Below are 17,490 nucleotides of genomic sequence, written 5' to 3' on the forward strand. Positions count from 1 at the left end.
CAACTTTCAGGTGCTGAACGGTATGCCTCCGCCAAGGACTTAGCCTGGGAGGTGTAGACGTCCCCAAACATCCCCGGAGGAACTCCCGTTTTGTTCATTGGGCTTACTACAGTTCGGGCTCGAATGTCACGGTTCTGAATCTAATCTTGCAAAGTGCAATGCAAGATCAATAAATCACCAAAGAGTCCAAATCCGACAAATCGTTTTGAAAAACTGATTTTTAGAAAGAAGTGTCAAACATGGACTGCTTTGCCAGATACAGAGTTGCCACCTAAATATTTTTATTTTGGAGGATTTTAGGAAACCCTAACTCGTGCCTAAGACCACGTGTCCGTCATCACCAAAGTTGCCTCGGCTCGGGAACTTGGGTACGATTGGGGAAGGTCACTTCGTGAGCACCCCTGCTCGCCCGATCAAAGATCAGCCTCTATTAACCATGATATCGAGTTTTGAAAACATTATGTGCTCTTATTTCGGTTATTAGCCTAGAATTAATATGTGATGCACACAACATACAAGTATAGACTGGATCGTTTGAGCTGGAACAAAACATTTTATGTTTGTTTATTTGAAAGATGGTTTGATGGTGCTACTCACAAGTAGGCTAAGACGTGGATTTGCTACCCTCAGGTGGGCTTAAGAAAACATGATTTTGCCACTCTCAAGTGGGCTTAAAACTCTCAATTGGTGAATTGTTCCAATTCAAATAACCCAACCTTCACCCACAGGCATTCAAGCAGTTATATCACATAAGCAAATAGCCTCATGGTAAGCATGCTACCATGGCAGTCACTCACACGCATGCAAGGATGCTAAAGCATAAATACTAACCGAGTAATCCAAGCCAAAGAGAGAAGTTAGAAATCATGCATGAATCCTAACTACGCTGAAATGCCTAATGCGACACATGCAAAAATACAATTAAGATAGGCTCGGCTATTCTAAATGGCATATGAAATGCAACAACTGATACACTTATTCAACTCAGAATTGAAATACAATACAGTTAGTATGATGCGCCGAGCCCGGTGCATGCAAGGCAGATAAATGGATGCAAACATGAGAGCATAAGTATGCTAATTAAAATGTGCCCTAAACTAACCATCATAAGCTAGTAAATAAAAGGGAGAAAGATGTGGGGTTGGAAGACATACATCACACACACGCGCACTTATTACAACATTGCCCTCTCTCGGAGGGTCCGAATGAATAGTATAGAATAAATTAGCTAATCTAAACTAATTAAACTAATTATTATACAACATTAATTAATTAACGAATTAACTAAGTAAATAAGGAAACTAGCGTGCAAATTAAACAAAATGGACTACCTCAGCTCTGTTTCCGAATGATAGGGATGCATGCATGCTCAAGTCGCCTTGTCGGGAAATCCATCGCGATACCTCGATTTGCCTCTGCTTGCAACTGGTCTCAGAACACTGTACAGAACTCCAGAAGGCTGAAACTCCACCATGTTGTAGGGATACTACCGACCAGTTTTTGCTGCTGGCTTCCGGTTTGCTACAACAGAAAGAAAAAAAGGGGCATGGCAAAGTATTTTCAACATATGTGTGCACGACCACTCTCCCTGTCGTTGCATGAGCTCTAGGGAGTGTAATCCTCGATCCTCATGCCACTAATCACGCATCTCGATGCACGATGGCCGAGGAGTCGGATTGCACGGCTCGATGTAAAATGAATGCACATATAAACACAACAAAGCCTAAACTCCATCATGGGTAATTCGGAGTGTTGGCGACCAAGAATCGAGGCACGTTTCATCACTTGGAGTACAAAACATCACTCGCTTCCCGTGTTTGGACTAAACCGTACTCCAAACACAATGCAATACACATGGCATGCATGAATGCAACTCTAACATGAAGCCTAAACATAATGCCACTAAATGATGCAAACATGCTACTAGCATACACAATGCTATGAAATAATCAATGGCATACTTTAATGCACATGAAAACTATATGGCATGCGCAATGCACACATGGAGGCTAACAATGAAATGATCAAGGAATACATAATGCAATGGCCAGTCATGCAACAACATGGACTAAATGGCATATACAATGCAAGATGGACTTAAACCAAGATAGGTGAGCCTTAGCCACACCCAAATCAGTGGCCAAACCTGATGAAATTAAGGCAACAACGCTTATGCAAACATGCACAATGCGAGGGACCAAACCTAAGACACAAAGTACAACTCTACTAAGGCATGGAAAGGGATTAAATATGACATACAATCACACATTTTCCAGCTCTGAAATGTCATACAGAGTGGCTTCAAATCATGCAAACACCTCACCCAATGCATACTACATGGCTCGGATACCAAAACTAGTGAAGTGCATTACACTGGAGGTATGCAAAGCAATGCACAAATGACCAAACCAGCCCCAAATAGTTCTTATGCAGGCCCAAAACAGTAGGAAAATGGACTAAAATTATGACTCAAAAGGCATGGAAATGAAGCTCATGCAATGGCCCATAAATGAGGTATTTAAGCACGACTCTCGAACGCTTATAAGGAGTGGAAAACATGGGAACATGGCAACCTCACATGCTCTAAAACACCATGCACAATGACCCCAAAAATAGGTAAACACCTCAATATAAGCATGCAATGGGCTTCAAAACTCAAAGCTAGGCAAGGGTATTGCACAACAACCATGCATGGCAAACATCATTCGACCACGAGGCCTAAAAACAGAGCTAAGGCAGTCCAAAACATGCACAAAATCAGTTTAGAACATGGCCAAAATATGCTAGAATCAAAGGCCAAAACAACATGCATTACAAGCTAGTGAAGAGGATTTACAATACAAGCATGTGAAGCATTCAAGAGGCCACTAAACCAGCATAAGACAGAAGTATGACATGCCAAATAAAGCCCCAAAACCCACTGAAACATGGTCAATGCATGCAAGAATGACATGCTCCTTTGATAACCTATGAAGAGGATTGTTCTACACATGCAAGGTGGACACCCAATATGGAAAAACAAGCTCTAGATAGAGCCTATGTAGGTCCTAAAACTCACCAAAAATGGCCTGAAACATGGCTTGGAAGCATGCAAATAAGGGCTTCTTTGTTAGGCCAAATATGCTAGAAATCAAAACAAGGAGATAGAGGGTCACCCCTCTCTGATTTTGGCTCTCAAAAACACATAATAACCACTGAAAATCCGCTAGATTTCAGTGGTCAAAAGGGCAAACAAAGCTCAAAACAAAGGCCTTAATGCATGGCTCAAAACAACGTGAAATGAAGCATGCAAGGGGGTAGATGACCCCCAACAGGAAAATGATCATAAACAAACATGTTAAGAACCTCAAAATAATTCAGTTTACACCAAAGCTCAAAAATGCTTGCAAATATGGCTAAAAGATGAAGCAAAATAAAGCCTAAAAGAGGGAATAGGGTGTTACCCTTGTAGCTTAGCAACTCCAGCAGCTTATGGACCAAAAAAGCAGCTCCTTAGGACCTCTCAAGACCCTCCAAGAAGCTTAGGTTGGTGTTGGAGGTGTTAGGCTAAGAGGCAGTGTGCAAAGGGGCAAGAACTTAGCACTTTAGAGCTGAAAGGGAGAGATATAGAAAGAGATAGATGTATAAGCCTTAGAGAAATTTTGAACCTTCTACAAGGAAGGGAAGGCCTTCCTTTATAGCCAAGAGGGTCCAAAGCTTCTCAAAGAATCTAAAAACAAGCTTGAAGATCCTCCATACACGTGTATGGAGGATCCCTTATGTGCCTTCCAGCTGGCACAGCTGGCAACAACTCACAGAGACAAGACTAAGGGATGCAGGCAGGCCAGTTCAGGTGGTCGGCCGACCACTTTCCCTGGTCGGCCGACCAGTTCAAAAGGTTTAGGTGGTCGGCCAGCCAATTCAAAAGGGTTAGATGATCGGCCAGCCTATTTGGTGGTCTCCCAACTGAATGCAAGCTAGTGGTGTGGTAGGAGACCAGCAATTGTAGCCCAAAAATGAGAGAGACTAGTTACCTGACAAGAAAATCGGCTGGCGGGGGAAAAGTGGTCTCCAAGGAGAAAAGGTGGTCTCCCACCCTTGTACCACCTTCCAAACAATGAAAACAGGGTCCATGCCAAAAATGAACCAAGACGGATGCAAAATGAGGGTTCGGGGGCCAAAACACGCAGCCGGGTGCCCCGAAAGCTGACTGTTAAGCATCGAAAGTGGCGTGCGACCACGAAGGTGGTCTCCCGGGCCACAGTGTCCCTCTAGAGAGAGGAAACAAGGTGTGTGCCAAAAATCGGAGCAAACGGAGAAAGTTAAGCGGTCCTGAACTGAGGCGCACGACCGACGGCTCTGAAAATCAGAAACTGGTCTCCAAACGGAAAAAGTGGCCTACAGCCACTCAGAGATGGTCTATGAGACCTCTCCCTCCCTTCAGGAAGAGAAAACAGAACTTGGTTCGCAAACCGAGGCAAAGCACAAAGAGTCCCGAAGTCTGGAGGCAAGGCTCTCAGCCAAAACTCCGTAACCTCAGAACGAGCACAACATGCACCATCACCGAGCGCTCAATCGATGACGTCTGAGTCTTAAGTTCGGTCAAAAATGGGGTGTCTACAGTTGCCCCTCTTTGACAGAACTCGAAAGTCATAAGTGACGGGAGTGAATATCAAAGTCTAGAGACGACTCATTTTTGACAAGGCCGAAAACTTAGACAAACATGCAAGATAACAAAGAAATGTGTCCGCAGGCAGGGGCAAAATGCAAGTGACAATGCAAGAAGCCGAACAAAACTTATGATCATGCAAAGAAAGTTATAATGAAGCAAATATACACAATAAATGCAACAATTTTAAGCAAGAATGCAAATCAAACTACATTTCATGCAGTAAGAATGTAAGAGAATTATACAATTCTTGCTACGTCTCACACGGAGAATACAATACCGTCCGGTTCGTCTGGTCGCACCAGCTTCAAATGAACCGTACATACAATATCATGCCTGCAAAAGAAAGAAACTTAACAGGTACAATATAGTTAGCAACACATGCTCAACACCATATCAAACGCAGACACATATGGCGTCGATGGAAAAGTGCATATCAATGCAAGTGAAACGTGCGTGACAACGCATACAAAGTATGGGTGCATGGCAATGCAACAATGTAAGTAGTGTGCATAACAATGCGAAAGGGATGCATAACAATGCAACCTAAGTGTGCGCATAACAATGCGGTGCATTAACAAGTGCAAGTAAGGGGCGTAAGATAGCGCGAACAATGCAATGCACTAACAAGTGCATGTAGTGTGCGCAAGATAGCGCGAACGATGCAATGCACTAACAAGTGCAGATGAGGTGCGCAAGATAGCGCGAATGATGCAATGCACTAACAAATGCAGATAAAGTGCGCAAGATAGCGCGAATGATGCAATGCACTAACAAGTGCAGATAAAGTGCGCAAGATAGCGCGAATGATGCAATGCACTATATAACAAAACAGTGTAAATGATATACAATGTAACTAAGTGATGCAAATGATATGCAATGTGCTTGAGATGATCAAACCATAAGCAGTACAAAACCATACAAATATCATAAAGGGATGGGGATGCAACATCAGATAACTTTTAACACAGAAAAGGCAGTGGGCACGAGCCGAATGACGCCTAACACAAGCTAAGTGCCTACATCCTAGTACTGGCCACAACTCAGCATGGATGCTTGCACATAACAGAACCGTGTTTCAACGTGAAAGGGGTGCGAGCACATGCAAAACTATGTGTTTTGCAAAGAGACCACAAAGTACAAGTAATTGGGTAGCATGATATAAGTGGGGAATGATCTGCTGAGGAAAGATCGTGATCCTAAATGCTGAATGCAACAAACTAAAATACGATGAAATTGATGCAATGGATGAATTGAATAAAGTGTGCGGCCAAACCACATTTTGCCTAGAAAAAGGCATGGATGCAAACAAACCACGTCTAACATAGAAATGGTGCCGTCACCCTCAAACCACAATTCCCTTAGTGGAATAGGCGCGTACACATAATCACATAACCATGCTTTAATGCGAAAAGTGTAGGCATATGCCAGATTAAGTTTAACATGGAAAGGATGCAGGCGATACAATGGATATGCAGTACAGGCACGCAACATATTCTATATACAATGCAATAGACATACTAAATGATGTAGTAGTTGGGAAGCGAAGATGCCTTACAGGGGCAATTGGCAATGACCTACCTCATGCTGCCAGGGACCTTCCCCTTCTTCTCTGTTGAACCGCAGGTGCTACTTTTCTCCCTGACTATGGTCGCAGCTTTCCCTATTCTCCAACAGGGTGACAGACTAGGTTGGTTCAGTATCCAGAATTGAGGCGCATACACATGCTATCTCAATCTATGGGGCTGCCATACAGATTTCAAGCCGAGAATATACCCCTGGGTATTTAAACCAGATTTTAGTCTCGGGAATCCCGAACCTTTGTGTTCTAGGCGTGAGCCATTCAAACTCTAGTTTCCACGGTCTCAGTTGGTCTCCTAGGAACTCACTGCAAACACAGGCAAGTGGCTATACCAGACCGCCGGAAGTCGTTCGGGCACGACAAACACCAAAGGAATTGCACCTTTAGAGGATTTATGGTCTCCTAGACCGGAATGTGCACAAGATAGTGCAAATAAAGATGCGGGATTTAAGGTCTCCCAGACTAGAGGATTTAAGGTCTCCTAGACCAGCATAATACAGATATGATGTAATGGATGTAACGGATAGAGCAATAGATACAAATAGGGCAACGCATTCCAACCACATTGGAATCGTAAGAGGAGGAAGAACAAAGAAAACAAATTAGGAGCGCGTTCCACACAACCGGAGATAAATTCCAAACACGCTGAAATCGTGTGAGGAAGGGGACACTCTAACCACGTTGAAATCGTGAGAGGAGGTCCGAAAACAACCGCGTAGGTGTGTACACAACGCAACCTGAGATGAATTCCAAACACGCTGAAATCGTGTGAGGAAAGGCACACTCTAACCACGCTAAAATCGTGAGAGGAGGTCCGAAAACAACCGCCCATGTGTGTAAACAACACAACCTGAGATGAATTCCAAACGCGCTGAAATCGTGTGAGGAAAGGGACACTCAAACCATGTTGAAATTGTGAGAGGAGGTCCAAAAACAAACTGCCCAGGTGCGTACACGACGCAACCTTAGATGAATTCCAAACACGCTGAAATGGTGTGAGGAAAGGGACACTCAAACCATGCTGAAATTGTGAAAGAAGGTCCGAAAACAAACTGCCTAGGTGCGTACATGACGCAACCTGAGATAAATTCCAAACACGCTGAAATAGTGTGAGGAACGGGACACTCAAACCACGCTGAAATCGTGAGAGGAGGTCCAACAAATCACCCAGCGCGTCTACAACGCAACCTGAGATAAAACCCGCCCAGGCTCACGCATCACGCGTCCTGAGATAAATTCCAAACACGCTGAAATCGCGTAAGAAACGGGACACTGTAACCACGCTGAAATCGTGAGAGGAGGTCCAACAACCCGCCCAGCGCGTCTACAATGCAACCTGTGATAAAACCCGCCCAGGCCCGCGCATCACGCATTCTGAGATAAATTCCAAACACACTGAAATCGCGTGAGGAACGGAACACTCAAACCACGCTGAAATCGTGAGAAGAGGTCCAACAACCCGCCCAACGCGTCTACAACGCAACCTGAGATAAAACCTGCCCAGGCCTGCGCGTCACGCGTCCTGAGATAAATTCCAAACACACGAAAATCGCGAAAGGAACGGGACAATCAAACCATGCTGAAATCGTGAAAGGAGGTCTAACAACCCGCCCAGCACGTCTACAACGCAACTTGAGATAAAACCCGCCCAGGCCCGCGCATCACACGACTTGAGATAAATTCCAAACACGCTGAAATCGCGTAAGGAACGGGACAGTCAAACCACGCTAAAATCGTGAGAGGAGGTCCAACAACCCGCCCAGCGCGTCTACAACGCAACTTGAGATAAAACCCGCCCAGGCCCGCGCATCACGCGTCCTGAGATAAATTCCAAACACGCTGAAATCGCGTAAGGAACGGGACACTCAAACAACGCTGAAATCGTAAGGGGAGGCCCAACAACCCGCCCAGTGCGTCTACAATGCAACCTGAGATAAAACCCGCCCAAGCCCGCGCATCACGCGTCCTGAGATAAATTCCAAACACGCTGGAATTGCATAAGGAATGGGACACTCAAACCACGCTGAAATCGTGAGAGGAGGTCCAACAGCCCACTCATCGCGTCTACAACGCAACCTGAGATGAAACCCGCCCAGGCCCGCACATCACGCATCCTGAGATAAATTCCAAACACGTTGAAATCGCGTAAGGAACGGGACACTCAAACCACGTTGAAATCGTTAGAGGAGGTCCAACAACCTACCCAGCGCATCTACAACGCAACCTGAGATAAAACTCGCCCAGGCCCGCGCATCACACGTCCTGAGATAAATTCCAAACACGCTGAAATCGCGTACGGAACGGGACACTCAAACCACGCTGAAATTGTGAGAGGAGGTCCAACAACCCACCCAGCGCGTCTACAACGCAACCTGTGATAAAACCCGCCCAGGCCCGCGCATCAGGCATCCTGAGATAAATTTGAAACACGCTGAAATCGTGTAAGAAAAGGAACACTCTAACCACGCTGACATCGTGAGAAGAGGTCCGAGACAAACTATCAGGTGCATGCTCGGCGCAACCTGAGAAAGTCCTGGAGGACAACGATCCTAAACGCAGCTCGACGTAAAAGTATAATGATACAAGATAACACAAGATGCAAATAAACGCAATAAGTGTGATGATACAGTACATGTTATAAGCAATGTAGACCATGATGTTTAGGGAATGTAATAAACAGACAAAGCGGCACTTTAGAAAGCACTTCATGGAGTGAGTGGCGGTAAACTGCTTTACTCTGACGAGGATCTCTTCTTGTATTCTTCGAATACTTACCTTCAAATCATAGTATAAAGGTTCTAAAATACTGACAAGGAGCAACATCTGCATGTAGAAACCACAAATGTCATTTTTTGTCCTGATCATATTCATAACTTTTCCCAGGAACTCATTGCAAACACAGCCAAGATGCCTCCGGCAGGGAATGGTAGTCAGAAGAGCACATCTGATTGCGATTCTGGCTTTGAAACAATCAACACAGTATTATGTTCACTCTGAACACACAGCTCATACAGCACACTACTCATTTTGAACACACAGCCCGTAACACTGTACTCTGCTTCTTTTGAACATACAGCTCATAACACAGTATTCTGGTCATTTTGAACTCATGGCCCCTAACAGCACACTGCTCACTCTGAACACACAGCTCATAACACAGTACTCGGTTTATTCGGTACACAGCTCATTCCGAACATATAGGATGTAGTGACAGAACTTGCAAAAGTTGAAACAAGCTCAGGCGCTCCAAATTTTCCCTCTTTTCTTTTGCTTTGTAGTCCGGAACTTTCATAGCTTCGAATGGGTCCTTGTTTTTACTGTTCTCATATGACCTGGGTTGAACCCTGCAGTTTTATGAAAGAACAAATTCTATTTTGCACAAATGTGGAGAATGGCACGGCACTCTGAGCACAAAATGATTTTTTGAAAGCGAGATGAGAAAAGGGTTCTTAACCGGGTATTGAGCCTATAACTGACCACAGCCAAACGACTCAAAAACGGAAAACAAAAGGTAGAACAACCTAAACACAACTCAACAAAGGGAAAACAAGGTAAAACAACCTAAACACAACTCAACAATGGAAAAACAAGGTAAAACAACCTAAACACATCTATTGACACTCAAACGACTCAAAACAAGAATCGAAACAAACAAAAACACACAAACACAACACTTAGCTGTGTTATAAAGGCAAGAGACCTCTTAGTGCACGAGGAGCCAGTTTCTCCGGGTATTGTTTCCCACCCTTTCTCACTTGTGATTCTCACATCACTCGGCTCTCAAGCTCTGTTTTTCTGAAAAAGCCCTTTTCCTCACTTTCTCTCTCTGTGCACATCTCTCTATTCTTCAATCTCTCATTTTTTATCACTCCCCTGGGTGGTTCATGGATAAGCAGGAAGTTAGGGGCTCTTGCCCCTAGTATTCTACCATATTCTTGTTCTTATTCACAACAGTGAATTTCTCCGACAGAGGGGTTGCGCTACAACCGGGTGTGTAGCAAATCTGCAGCTGGCATCTGTTGATGATGCTCTGTTGGTGAGTTTGGATATGATCAGATCTATCCAGATGAGGGAGTGGAATATCTTGATCCATTCCAGTTCATGCTTCGCACTTGGCTTGATACCTCGCTGCTTAGAGGATGAGAGAGCTTTTAGCACATTGCTATCAGCTTTAGTTGTGCCCTTTCTGGCAAATACGATGCCCTTTCTGGCAAGCATGTTGATAATACGGAACAGACAGAAAACCTGACTCAATTGCGCCCCTAGTTCATTTTGACCATTTTTTTTGTTTTTGCTTTCTACTAAAATAATTTTAATCAATATGAGAGTTAGATTAACACACTTGTTCAACTTTCTGATTTAAAATCATGCAAGTCAGGTTATGAGCACTGAAAAGTTTCCTTTTTTGGGTCCAAGAAATGGTCCAGTTTTAGAAAAATGGAATAATTTTCGAGAGAATTAGTCAACTTCATTAAAAATTCTCAAAAATTATTTTTGCAAATGGCCACTGCTTGACCAACGCAGGATTTACTCTTGAGATGCACAACCTCAGATCCGAAGCAATGGAAAATTGCCCCTTGTCTGAATGGCACTACATGGCAACTAAAAGTTACCCCTAGTCAGAATAGCACCGCAGCATTGCACGGCAACGGAAAGTTGCCCCTAGTCTGAATAGTGCCGCAGCACGTGGCAACCAGTCCTCATAGTGACAATTACAACCAAATTCTCGGATACAGAGAAGACAAAGATGACCGGAACCATCACATGGACATAGTCAAATTTGAAGTGTTTTACGGCTGGACTTTAGAATGAAGTTGCCTACGTATCCCAAAGATGGGAATCAAGCCTTACGTAGTTCGGGGTTAAGGTACACTCGGGTATTAACCTCTCCTTTTGCGCTCTAACTTTTGCCAAGGCCGTCCTTTTCTGGGTTTTCAACCTTGCGAGCTTTCTTTTTCTTTTCTTTTCAATTCTTTTCATTTCATTTTTTTTCTTTTCTTTGCATTTTTTCTTCTTTCTTTTTGTTGTTTGCACATTTTTTTTCTTTTTTTCTTTTCTTTTCTTCTTCTCTTTTATTTTTCTTGCTCTAACTTTTGCCTGGGTCGCCCTTCCGGGTTTTCGGCCCAGCGAGCCTCTCAAGGGTAAAAGTGTAGCTTTGTCCATGTCAAATGGTTTTGAGGTCTCGAAGCCATCTGAATCCAGGAGAGTGGCTGTTGTTCGCTGACGATGCAAGAGTCCATCCAATAGGGGCTGAATTTGCCCCTAGTGTTGTGGATAGGAACTCAGTTATCCTTTAGCAATACTTTCTTCTTTCCTCCCTTCTGGGATTTGGCATTCTTGCCAGCCATTCCTGGTTTGTAGAAAAGACTCATCTTTGACTCTTCGAGCACATCTGACATTTTTGCCCCTAGTTCAAGGGCTGCTTTTGATCTAGCTTCGCAAGCTTCCTTTGATCGCATTTGATATTCTTGCCCCTAGTTCATGGGCTGCTTTTGATCCGGCCACATGGGCCTTACATTGTGGTTGACTGTTGAACATTCTGAATTAAGGTTCAAGGTTTGGAAGCAAAGGGGTTGAGTCTCGAGGCTGAGAGCGATCCTAAGCTGCAAAATCTCAAGAGCGATTCCACACAGGTCTTCGCAAAACCACGCAAAACATTTTTTGAAATCTTTTAAGAAAGTGACTAATCGCTCGCGTCGAAGACAATGCAGAACCAATCTGGATCAAGCCAGGATCCTTCTCAGTACTCACATTAACAAACATGATCTCATTCATCAAGGGATTAGCATGCCTCTCTTTCTCTCACTTGATCAATTTTTTGCAAATCTTAAGGAATTCCTTCCTCTTTGTTTTCAACACGTTGTTCGAAAAGTTTTGAAAAACTTAGGTCAATACAATGACTTAAAGGCATAAAAGAGCAGGTGAAATGCAATGTCGTTTCATTCAAACTTCTGGCACAACTGGCGCAAAGCAGAAGCAAACACAAGAGTGTGGAAATCACTGCTGTTTCATTCAGATCTGTTGGCATAACTGGCTCAAAGGCATAAACAGACTCAAAAGAAAGCAAAAAGACAAACACAAAACAAGATAGTGATGTCCAAGGTAACACCCCCAGAATCACCCGACTCCAACGCAACAGGACTGACTCGATACAACAAGATAGACCCGACTGACTCAGTACAAAAAGACTAACTATATACAAAACAACAAACTTGACCCAATATCCAAGTTAGAAAGTACAAAAACTAGCATTTGCATATTTCTCAAAACAGTGCGTGCCATTCCCACGTCTGGAGTAAATCGAGCGCCACCCACAGCTGGTTCATCCCCCGATCACATGGTCACATTATGCCCCAAGTTCACCGATCCAGTGCCGATAAACTTTGCCGAGCTTGGCGCAGCAATGACCCCGTTGTCAATCAAATCTTACACTTCGTGGCGAAGACGAAAGCAATTGTCGGTGCCATGACCGGTTTGTTGATGGAAGGCACAGTACTGGGCAGCATCATGCGTAGCCAGAAGAGGATTCGGGTATTTATGTAGTGTTTTGGAGGGGCAAGTGATGAATGGAAGTACTAACATGATTCCAGTTGTCTGTGAATTCCTGGATGTTTTTCCAGAAGAATTATTGGGGGAGTTAATAGACCGTGAAATCAAGTTTACAATTGAAGTGGTGCCGGGAACTCAACTCATTTCTAAGACTCTGTATAGAATGTCACCAGTTGAGATGAAGGAGTTAAAGATTCAATTGCAAGATTTACTTGATAAGGGGTTCATTCGCCCGAGTGTGTCTCCTTGGGGTGCACCAGTTTTGTTTGTGAAAAAGAAGGACGGAACACTCCGATTGTGTATCGATTACAGGGAACTCAATAAGGTAACAATTAAGAATAAGTACCCATTGCTGCGGATCGATGATTTGTTTGACCAGCTACAAGGGGCACAAGTCTTTTCGAAAATTGACTTACGATCCGGATACCACCAACTAAAGGTCAAAGCTGATGATGCTGAAAAGACAACTTTTCGAACCCAATACGGCCATTATGAATTTCTGGTTATGCCCTTTGGAGTTACTAACGCACCAGCAGCATTTATGGATTTAATAAATCGTGTCTGTAAGCCTTATTTGGATGAGTTTGTGGTGGTATTTATTGATGACATCCTTATTTATTCGAAGAATGCAGAAGCTCATGAGAATCATCTGCACTTAACTCTTCAAACACTCCAAGAAAAGAAACTGTATGCAAAGCTAAAGAAACGTGAATTCTGGCTACATAAAGTGGCATTTCTGGGGCATGTAATAACAAAGGAAGGAGTCTCTGTTGATCCACACAAAATTAAGGCCATCGTGAATTAGCTAACTCCTACCAATGTGTCTGAGGTACGTAGTTTTATGGGATTAGCCGGATATTACAGGAGGTTTGTTCAAGATTTTCCCAAAATCGCTGTACCACTTACACAACTGACTCAAAAGGGAGTTGCTTTTGAATGGTCAGAGTAGTGGGAATCTGCCTTCCAGGAATTAAAAACGAAGCTAACTAAAGCTCCGGTTCTTGCCTTACCCTCTGGTACTGAAGGATTTGTAATCTACAGTGATTCTTCTCAAAAAGGGTTAGGTTGTGTGCTTATGCAAAATGGAAGGGTTATCGCTTATGCTTCACGTCAGCTTAAACCCCATGAAAATAATTATCCCACACATGATCTCGAGCTCGCAGCGGTAGTTTTTGCTTTGAAGATATGGCGACACTATTTGTATGGCACTACTTGCGAAGTCTACACCGACCGTAAGATCCTCAAATACCTTTTCACCTAAAAAGAGTTGAATATGCGACAACGGCGGTGGTTAGAGCTTATTAAAGATTATGACTTGCAGATCCATTACCACCCTGGTAAAGCCAATACAGTTGCAGACGTGCTTAGTCGAAAGAATATGGGGAATTTGACAAATTTGTTTACGGAGTAAAAGGAGTGAATGATTGACTTGGATAAGATGAAAGTAGACTTTGTGATGCATGGTTAGGAAGCCATAGTAGCAGCAGTGATGGCCCAACCGACATTACTTGAAGAGATCAAACTACGTCAAATGGAAGATGAAACTTTAAAGAAGATATGTGAGGAGTTAGAGACAAAACCGAAACTGGGATTTAGTTTGGTGGATTCGGTACTCAAATTTCAAAACCGAATATGTATCCCCAATGTGTTGGAACTTAACCGGAAATTGATGGGAGAAGCACATGCCTCGAGATTTTCAATGCATCCGGGGAGTACTAAAATGTACTGGGATTTGAAACAAAATTTTTGGTGGCCAAGTATGAAAAAGGAGATCGTGGAGTTCATCTCTAAATGTTTGCAATGTCAGCAAGTAAAGACAGAGACCAGCAGGATTATTGCAACCCCTTCCAATCCCGGAATGGAAGTGGGAACATCTGACCATGGATTTTGTTGCAGGGTTACCATGGACTTCTCGGGGTATGAATTCTATATGGGTCATTGTGGACCGATTAACTAAGTCTGCTCACTTCTTACCGGTAAAGACTCAGTATAATGCAGATAAACTTGCTGTAATTTATGTGAATGAAATTATAAGACGCCATGGTGTTCCAATTTCAATAGTTTCAGATAGGGATCCGAAATTTGTATCTAGATTCTGGCAGAGTCTACAGGAAGCTATGGGTTCAGAATTAAAGTTTAGCACAGCTTTCCACCCTCAAACAGATAGACAATCCGAGAGGACGATATAGACATTAGAGGATATGCTCCGAATGTGTGTTCTGGATTTTCGGGAAAGTTGGGAAACTCATCTACCATTGGTAGAGTTCGCATATAATAATGGTTACCATTCGAGTATTGATATGGCACCCTATGAGGCTCTGTATGAAAGACCATGTCGTTCCCCCGTGTGTTGGGCCGAAATTGGAGATAGATCATTGTTAGGGCCCGAAATTGTGCAGTTAACGACTCAAAAGATTAAAACTATTCAGGAAAGGTTAAAAACTGCTCAAAGTAGGCAGAAGAGTTATGCAGATAACCAACGAAGGAATTTGGAATTTGAAGTGGATAGTCATGTGTTCGTGAAAGTCACCCCGATAAAAGGACATCCAAGATTCGTGAAAAGGGGTAAATTAATACCCTGATTTGTTGGCCCATTTCAAATTTTGGAAAGAGTAGGTCTGGTAGCTTACCAAGTTGCCCTTCCGCCAAGTATGAGTCAAGTACATAACGTGTTCCATGTCTCCATGCTTCAGGGATATCTTCCGGATCCATCTCATGTCATAGATTACCACCAAATTGTGTTGGATGACAAGTTAACTTATGAAGAAAAACCAATTCGAATTCTGGACCGGTAAGTGAAACAGTTACGAAACCGAGAAATTCCAATGGTAAAAGTTGAGTGGCAAGAACATTACGGAACCGAAGCTACTTGAGAAAAAGAAGAGGAAATACAACACCAATATCCGCATCTGTTCCTATCTTGAGGTAAAACAAGTTTGAGGGACCAAACTTATTTAAGCGGGGAAGAGTGTAATAACCCGACCCTCGTATGTGTTTCTGGTATATTTGCAGTTCCTCATTCTGTGTATTTAAATGCCTACTGTGAAAGTTTATGTGACATTAAGTTTAATTAAGTGAATCTTATCAGTACGGATTCATATCTGTCTAACAGGAGAAAAATCTGTTAAAATTGAGATGATTAGAACAGAAATTGAAGGCCTTAGAAGCTTAATAATCTAAAATTGATTTTACATTTGTGATCGGCACGATTTTTAAGTCATAATATGATTTTCTGTGAAATTTCAATTTGGAATGATTAAACTGATTGAGTTTTGTCATATTCAACCTTTTTATATTATGTATATATATATATATATATGCTTCTTTGACCATTGATATGGAAATAAACTTTAACTCAAATATCTCCTGGAAGAGAAAAAGGAGAGTGTAGAGAAGAAGAACTAGGGAAGAAGAAATTCAACAAGGAAGATTGACAAATTAAGGAGAGTTGTGGGATTTAATTCAAGGTAAGATCAATCCAACCTACTTAACCTTCGCTTGGACTTCAGGAAGGGTTTGTTTCATGTTTATACAACTTAGGGTTTGTAATTGAGGATTATGTGTGATTCATGCTTGATTGATAGTTGTTCTCATCATTTGGTTGCTTTGAGACTTAAATTAAGTGTTGCGTAGGAATTACACTTTAATCTTTGGTTTTCATGCCAAACCCATATAATTATACATATGTATTGTGTATATATTTTATGAAGACAAGGAAATTGGATTTTGTAGATGAAATTAGGAAGGATTGTGACCTAATTAAGCCTCTAATCATGTCTATTTGTGATAACATAATTGTGATTCAGGTTATGAAGATGTTGGGTTAACCTATTGAATTACTCATCTTTATTTTGTACATAGAATATATTGGATCTGCTGAATTTTGGGTTAATTTCATACTGCCCAAAACAGGGGCCACGGCCGCATGTGTGGAGGTCATGACCGCATGTGCGGAAGCACCACTGCACGTGCGGAAAAGAGGAAAAAAATATGAATGGCATTCTATCTTCTGCCGCTCGTGCGGGGAAAGAGTACCGCACGTGCGGAGGTGCCTGCCGTACGTGCGGCCCATGCTGCAAAATATTATTTGCTCTGTTTTACGTGCTCGACCCTCTGAAATTTTTGAAATTTGTATTTGATGCCTTTTTGATGTTCGTAAATTCATTCGAAGCGAAGCGAGTCCGAATATGACTTAACAAGGAAAAAGAACTAATTTATAAGTTGTGTATGTGTGTAGGTCACAACCCAGGAGGAACAAGCACTTCGCTACCGCACTATGAGTAATAGTACTTTAGATGTACATTTACTTACCGTTAATAATTATCGTTATTAACGCTCTGTCCTTCACATATAATTATGTTAACACCTATATTGATTGGAAATCGGTATGAACTTATGTAAGCGTTGAAAGAATCTGTGTACATCTGTATCGCTCTCGAAATTACTCTGCTCTGTTGATATCTAGGCTAGAGGCCAATTTGTAAAGTCTGTGAGGCCAGAGGCCGATCTGTAAAATCTATTAGGCCTAAGGCCGTTCTGTGTATTACTGGGCTTAAAGCCACTCTATTTAAAGACTAGGCCCAAGGCCGCTCTGGAAACAATTACAGGAAGATTATCCATAAGTTCTCTGCACTTATATACATTGTAATTCAAGTTATTCATTGGATTGTTTACGTACTATTAGTCACTGAGCTTCGCTCACTCTGTGTTA

This window comes from Camellia sinensis, chromosome 8, assembly GCF_055761805.1.
Source record: "Camellia sinensis isolate YWXY chromosome 8, ASM5576180v1, whole genome shotgun sequence".
In the NCBI taxonomy this organism is placed as follows: domain Eukaryota; kingdom Viridiplantae; phylum Streptophyta; class Magnoliopsida; order Ericales; family Theaceae; genus Camellia; species Camellia sinensis.